The following is a 7,863-nucleotide window of genomic DNA, read 5'->3' as shown; positions in this document are numbered from 1 at the left end:
CCTCCCCCCCCCCCAGCCCAACCCCCTAGGATTTACAACAAAAAAGCAAACATTTACACTGGTTAAGATTTACCAAAAGGAAGTGTGGCCTGGAATGCTTCGTTTGAAGTTCTGTCTCAAAAGAAGAAGGAGCCCTTTTTAAACATATAAAATAAGAGACCTCAAAGCCTTCCCGGTGGTATCCGACAGGCACTCGGCATAACCAGGCCTTCTCAGTTTTTCACTTGGGCCCTGACGTCAGCACACGATAAATCCTAAGCAGAACTCAGAACTATGGCTCTGTCCACTCCAGGGTAAATGGAGTTATCAATCAGTAATGCGATCAAGTGGCTTCCTGGAAACTCTAGGGTAGAACTTTCTTCCTGAGATATTACCAAGGGGGAAGGAAGAAAAGGGCACCCCACAAAGGGGGAACCAAAAGGCAAGGCCAACTTTGCAGGCGGCAAAGAGCCTGAGGCCCACCTGCTCTCTCCAGACAAAGCTGATGTTCTCAGTGAGGCACGTCTAGTTTACTGGAGGTGGGAGAGGGTTGAAGGCACAGCCAGCCCAGGGTGGATGCTGGCTGTGCAGGTGGAGTAAGTACCAAACGCCACGGCAAACAGAGTCACCAGAAACTGAGGTCATGCAGATAGCTACTCTGGGGGAAAAGGAAGTGAGGAAATTCCCCGTACCTACCCCACGATTGCTGGTGTAGGCCAATGGAAATGCTCTAACACGAAAAGTAAGGAGGCTGTACTTGCTTGACCTTTGTGTTCAATCAGAACCTTCTATTCCTTTGGTGAGAGCACCTAAGGTGCAGTCAACCAAGAATCTTGACCACGTGGGGCAAGTCCCAAGCGATGGTTGTACACACCGCCCAGCAAAGGAAGAGCTGATAAAGCAAGAACTCACCAGGAAACAGCAGCATTAGTAACCCGACTCTGTCCTAGGCACCTGCTGGCAGCTTTGCCTGACTGCTCACTAATCCTCAACCCTGTCCAGTGAGGAAAGGGTTCTTATCCACGCCTTGCAGAGAGATGAAAGCACCGAGGCCGGCTAACCTGGCCAAGGCTACAAATGATGCTCAAAAGCCCATGCTCTTTGCACTGTACTACAGGGCTCCAACTGGAAGATGTGTATTCAAAGCAGCCTGCATGATACGCCAGAACCACTGGACCTGGACTCTTAAATTGTGGGAGGCCCAGCTCAGCTTTTTTTTAGCTGGGTGACTTTGAGCAAGTCCCTCACCACCCCATGGGCATTTCTGACTTCTCCTCTGTCCTCGGCTGCAGCATTTCAGCAAGCTGCACATTGAAGGAAGGAGTCTGCATCCACCCACTTGCTCCAACTTTCTCATCGATCCAGCTGAGCATTCAGAATTTTACCAGCATGAATGCAACCTATTTTGGTAAGGATTTTTCCTCGTTCCTGGGTCCCCTATAAAGGGAGAAGCATGTTCCTTCCAACATGAGCTTATATTCCCTTTATGTATCCTTCTAGAGTTGGAAAAGGAGCCGACTTAATGCTCCACTCTGCTTTTTTACACTCAGGCTTTCACTAAGTGGACATCTACAAGCACTGGCCTTTCATGGTTCTTCAGTCAAACTCAGTCCCCACAAAACCTCATCTTTCCTTGGCGAGAGAGCACATCCAGAGCCCCTGAGCATTTATTCTTGCTGCCTCCAGCTTTCCAGGATCTCATAAAGCCACAGTCTTGCTCAGAGGAACAGCTTGGTTCTGATTCTTGGTTCTGAATTTGATCCAAGGGCCAAAATTACAAACTCATTTCTCAGCAGTTCTAAAGCTCAATTTCTCAGCTTGTCAACTGGGGATGAAACGATTGACCTCACGAGGTTATCACTGAAGAGCTAATGAGACCCCAGGTAAAACTCTTTTCATCATAAACATTACAGCACTTCTTATGTGCTGGGCCCTTTAACACACTATTTCAATGAGTCAGTATCAGACATGCACGCTGGAAACAAATACAAAAATACAGGCCCCAGGGTGAACAAGTGGGCCAATCAGTAAGTGAGGGAAATGGAGGGAAGGAGAGGGAAGGGGCCTAGAAGGCCAGTGGGGCCCTGAGTCATGCTAAGAAGTTTCGGGGTTTTCTATGGGCCTTGGAGAACCATGAGAAGTTTCTAAGAAGGGGAGCAATGTGCTCTGGAAGGCCCTGTGGAAGAAAATTCCAGAAGTAGTTGCAACATGAGTTGCTGGAAAATGATCTTGGAGTCTGGCCACCCTGTTACAATAGCCGAAGCAAGAAATGACATCTTAACTGTGACGACGGGGGCCACGAAGGGCAAAGGACTGGCGGAAGGGTGGGATGGACTTTAAAGCCCCCAACTACCGAAAGGTTTCGACAGCTCTGTCCCATCAAATACGCAGATCTGCAGGAATAAACTCCCCCAGGTGCTTATTTTCTAGGTCTCCTGTGTGAAATAAGGCTGCCCGTGTCCTGAACCACTAACTTCTATCCCCGCCTTTACCTCATTACCTTAACACAAAGCAAAATTAAACAACAAAAAAAATCACTGCTGTCCGCTCGTGTTCAGAGCAGCATTATTCACAAGAGCCGAAAGGTGGAAGCAACTCCAGCGTCCATCAACAGATGAATGGATAAGAAACATGTGGTGGGCTTCCCTGGTGGCGCAGTGGTTAAGAATCCGCCTGCCAACACAGGGGACACAGGTTCGAGCCCTGGTCCGGGAAGATCCCACATACATGCCGCGGAGCAACAAAGCCCGTGCGCTACAGGTACTGAGCCTGTGCTCTAGAGCCCACGAGCCACAACTACTGAGCCCACGTGCCACAACTACTGAAGCCCGCACGCCTAGAGCCTGTGCCCTGCAACAAGAGAAGCCACGACAATCAGAAGCCCGCGCACGGCAACGTAGAGTAGCCCCCGCTTGCTGCAACTAGAGAAAGCCCGCACACAGCAACGAAGACTGAACACAGACCAAAAAAAAAAAAAAAAAAAAAAAAGAAACATGTGGTGTGTACCTACAATGGAATATTACTCAGTCTTAAAAAAGAAAATTCTGACACATGCTACAGCATGGATGGACCTGGAGGACATTATGCTGAGTGAATCAGCCAGTCCCCAAAACACAAATACCTCATGATTCCACTTACATGGAATATACAGTGTAGTCAAATTCATATAGACAGAAAGTCGAATGGTGGTTGCCAGGGGCTAGAATGAGGAGCTAGTTCTTCAATGAGTACAGACAGTCAGTTTTGCAAGATGGAGAGAATTCTGGAGATGGATGGTAAGGTGGTGATGGTTGCATGACAACGTGAAGGTATTTAATGCCACTGAACTGTACACTGAAAAATGCTTAAGATTGTAAATTTTATGTTTTGTGTATTTTGCCACAATTTTTTTTAACAGTTTGAAAGGGAGAAAGAAAGGAAAAGAAAGGAGAGGGAAAGGAGATGGAAGGGAAGGGAAGGGAAGGGGAAAGAAATCATTGCTGGACTGTCAGCAAATGGGACTGAAAATAATGCAATTCTTTGTCATCCAGGCACACTCTATCTGCAAACCACCTCCTTTTCCCCCTCCAGGCAACATTTCATTACTGCTTGAAAATTCCCCTAACCCCTTCCCCTGCCCCACCTGGGGCTGACTCAGCCCCTTTCAGTATCTGAACGGTGGGAGCCAGCCTGAAGGTAGTAGACGCTGCCACCTTATCCTGTGTCCTGGGACATCTGGCGTTCCCCAGGACCAACCCTGACCCCATCCATCACTCTAGGACCCCAGTCCTCTCCAACCTTAGGTGCACGGGCCCTAGTCCTGGCTGGCATCCCACATGAGGTTGGCAGGTTCCAGAAAACCCTTTAGGGCAAGAAGAGGTGGAGCAGCCTGTGGGAACTCTCTGCAAGGGCCCCTGTGGGAGAGCCCAGGGCCTGCCTTCTCAGAGGCACAGGAAGGACACAAATGTGGAACACAGGACGAGGCTACGAATTGGCTTGCTTCTGCCCCTACTGCTGTCCTCCTCACTGACTCAGGGGAGACGGGCCAGGAATGAGGAAATGTCTCCATCAGCCCTTCCCCTTGCAAAGAGTGGATCCAGTCACTTACTTATTCATGTATTTTGAACTCAACTATTACGTGTGTACACATTTAGGGTTATTATGGGTTTTTTTGATGAATTGGCCTATTATTATAAACGCTCTCTGTATCTGCTAATTCTCCTGTTTTTGGTATACTCTATGTGTGGTCCTTACGGCCATTCCAGTTTTCTTTTGATTAGTATCTGTATGCTATACCTTTCCCATCCTTTGAGGTTTTGTTTTGTTTTGTTTTAACATTGTTAAAAACATTTATTCTAGTATGGTCTACCGTAAATAAGTCAGTACAGGTTCCACTCTGCCACAGACACATCTTAGAAGAGTCTGTGTCATCCAACTGGTGAACATCTAAACGATGTCCCATCTCTTATCCCAGCCAAAGTGCACACCTTCCATTTGTTCCTCCGCACTGACTGCTTCCAAAACCAGATGAGCAAATAGTCCTTTATCCCCAAAGTAAGCTCAAAACAGTTGGTTCAGTCATTCCAGGATCTGCAGCCCTCTTCAATCCCAGGTAAATCACGAGAGGAATAAAAGCCCCAGCGGATGGCAAACTGGCCTCCCTTGAAAAGCTGCTGCAGCCTCCACTTGGCCTCTTTGCTCAGCTTTACCATGGCGATGGCCCAGGAGACACACTTAAGACCCCCCTCCTTTTACCTTTAACCTACCTGTGTATTCACATCAAAGTGAATCTACTGTAGGCAGCCTGTACACTGGAGTTTTGTTTTTTCCACGCAACCTAACAATATCTGCCTTTTAATTGGCGTGTTTAGTCTGTTTACTTTTAATGAATTATTAATGTAGCTACATTGAAGTCTACTAATTTACTAGTTGTTTTCTGTTTGTCTCATCTGTTTCTTGATTCTCTTTTCCTCCTTTCAAAAAATTTCAATAAAAATAATAACACTATCATCATGTTTGCTTTAAACAGTCAATTATCTTTTAAAGAAACTATGAAAAAAAATTTAAGTCTTTTTTATTTCTGGTGCTCTTAATTTCTCATGTAGATCCACATTTCCATCTGATAGCATTTTCTTTCCCCCCAAAGAATTTCTTTTGACATTTCTTACTGTGTAAGCCTGCTGGTGAGTATTTCTCTCGGCCTTTATAACTGAAAATAAAGCTTTTGATTTTACCCTCATTTTTTAAGGATACTTTTGTTGATACAGAATTGCAGACTGTTTTTTCTGCCTTTCAGCACCTTAGGGATATTATTCAATTATTTTTTGGCTTGCATCGTTTCTGATAAGTTAGCAATGGTTCTTATTGTTCTACATGCAGCATGTCTTTATCCTCTGGGAGATTTTAAGACTTTCCTCTTTCTCTTTAGTTTTCAGCAAGGTGACTATGATGTATCTACGTATGATTTTCCACATGATTATCGTGCTTAGGGTTTGTTGAGCTTCTTGGATCTGTGGGTCAATATATTTCACCAACTTTGGAACTTTTCAGCCATTACCTCTTCAAATATATTTTCTTTCTCATTCTCTCTCTCTCTCTCCTTTCCTTTTGGGAATCCAAATATACATTTGTTAGATTGATTAACAACATCCCACAGATCACTGAGCTTCTGACCATTTCTTTCCCACTTTTTTTTTTCTTTCTGTGCTTCAGTTTGGATAGTTTCTACTGCTCTGACTTCACGTTCAATGATCTTTCTTCCTGCAGCATCTGAACTGTTAGATCCATCTAGGGAAGTTTTCATTTCAGATACTGTAGTTTTCATCTAGAATTTTTATTTGGTTCCATTTCCCTACTGATTTCTTTTCCTTAAAAATCCTTAAACATATCTATAATAAATATTAGTTCATTTTCTGCTAATTCCAACATCTCTGACATCCTTGGGTCTGATTCTACTGTATTTCTTCCTAAGTCTAGTACCTTTTCTATCATATGCTAGATACTCTGAACACTAGGCTGTCGAAAATCTGGATTTTATGTTCCTTCTTTAAAGAATGTTAAGTTTTGTTCTGACGGGCAGTTCATTATTGGCAGATCAGCTTAATTCTCCTGAGGCTCTTTAAGGTTGGTTGAGCCATGAGGTGAGTTTAATGATGGAAGTCACATGCTAAGAATGGTGGACCAGAAAAACACAAGGAACCTGGGTCCCTTGAGCCAGCACCCTGGCCCTAACTGGCCTGCCTCTTGATTTTTTTTTTTTTTTTAATGTGCTAAAGAAGTTAAACCTTGAAGTTAAGCCATTGTTATTTTTGACTTGGACAACCAGCTGCTAAACACTATTTCTGTTATAATTCCTAAGCATCTACTAAGTAGCAGGCCCTGTGCTAGGTGTTGGGGATAAAGCAATTTATCGGTTAGATGTGGTTCCTGGCATTTTACTGCTTAGAACCTCAAGCAGAAGATGGCAAATTATGGTCCATAGGCCAAACTCACTCACTGCTTGTTTCACTGGGACAAAGCCATGCCTATTTGTATACATATTATCTATGGCTGATTTCATGCTATAGAGTTAAATAGTTAAGACAGAGAGGGTATGGTCCACTAGTCCTTTACAGAAAAAAGTTCCTGACCCCTGTTCAGGGCAGCAATCCTCACTCAAATTTTTGGTCTTGGGATACCTTCACACTCTTAAAACCTGAGGACCCCAAGAGTTGTTGTTCCTGTGGGGTTTTTTTTTTCTTTTTGGCTGCATTGGGTCTTCACTGCTGCACACGGGCGTTCTCTAGTTGCAGCACGTGGGCCCTAGAGTGCGCATGCTTCAGTAATTGTGGCTCATGGGCTTTGTTGCTCCACAGCATGTGGGATCTTCCCAGACCAGGGATCGAACCCGTGTCCCCTGCATTGGCAGGCGGATTCTTAACCACTGCGCCACCAGGGAAGTCCACATGTGGGTTTTGTTGATCAACATTTATCATATTAGAAATGAAAACAGAAAATTTAAAAATATTTATTAATTCCTTTGAAAATAAAAATAATAAACCAATCACATGTTAAAATAAATCACATCCTTATAATTAATTATATTTTCTAAGCCCTTCCCCACAAATTAGTGAGAAGAGTCGCATTATTTTACATTTTTGCAAATCTCTTTAATGAATGGCTTAAAAGAAGACCGCTGAGTCCTAAGAGCTGCTTTTGCATCAGTCTGTTGCAAAACTGCATGTCACGTAGCCTCTGGGAAACTCCACAGTCCTCTCATGATAGGTAGAAAGTTAAAAAGGCAGATAATTTCTTAGTATTATTATGAAGTTTGAGTCTGCAGACCTTCTGAGAGAATCTCAGGGGCCTCCAGGGAACACACTTTGAGAATGGCTAGTCTAGAAGAGTCCTCGGCTGACATTAAACAGAAGAAAACATGAGGTCTTAACTAATAACCATTGAACAACTGATTTAAAGAGAAAGAATATTGCTCTGTGAGGGAATATAAACACTGCACCTGGCCCCATTCGGGGAGCAGGGAGATGATCCCTTGAGGAACTGATGTTAAAAGCTGGGCCCTGGGCTTCCCTGGTGGCGCAGTGGTTGAGAATCTGCCTGCTAATGCAGGGGACATGGGTTTGAGCCCTGGTCTGGGAGGATCCCACATGCCACGGAGCAACTAGGCCCGTGAGCCACAACTACTGAGCCTGCGCGTCTGGAGCCTGTGCTCCGCAACAAGAGAGGTCGCGATAGTGAGGGGCCCACGCACGGCGATGAAGAGTGGCCCCCGCTTGCCACAACACAGCAAAAATAAATAAATAAATTAATTAATTGGAGTGGAGTGTGCCCGGATAAACACCCCAAAGCTTATAATAAAAAAAAAAATTTTAATTTAAAAATAAACATTAATTCTTAAAAAAAAAAAAA

General features: G+C 44.4%; 1 protein-coding gene and 1 pseudogene across 5 annotated transcripts in view; both read right to left on the bottom strand.

Moving 5' to 3' along the window:
* WWC1 (WW and C2 domain containing 1) overlaps positions 1-7,863 on the bottom strand; it is a 153,583-nt gene that overhangs the window by 121,893 nt on the left and 23,827 nt on the right. The gene's annotated exons all lie outside the window — the stretch shown is intronic.
* On the bottom strand, positions 4,371-4,670 carry LOC112062174 (mitochondrial import receptor subunit TOM7 homolog; annotated as a pseudogene).

Source organism: Physeter macrocephalus, chromosome 2 (genome assembly GCF_002837175.3).
Source record: "Physeter macrocephalus isolate SW-GA chromosome 2, ASM283717v5, whole genome shotgun sequence".
Classification (NCBI taxonomy): domain Eukaryota; kingdom Metazoa; phylum Chordata; class Mammalia; order Artiodactyla; family Physeteridae; genus Physeter; species Physeter macrocephalus.
This window is presented reverse-complemented; position numbering and strand designations above follow the sequence as displayed.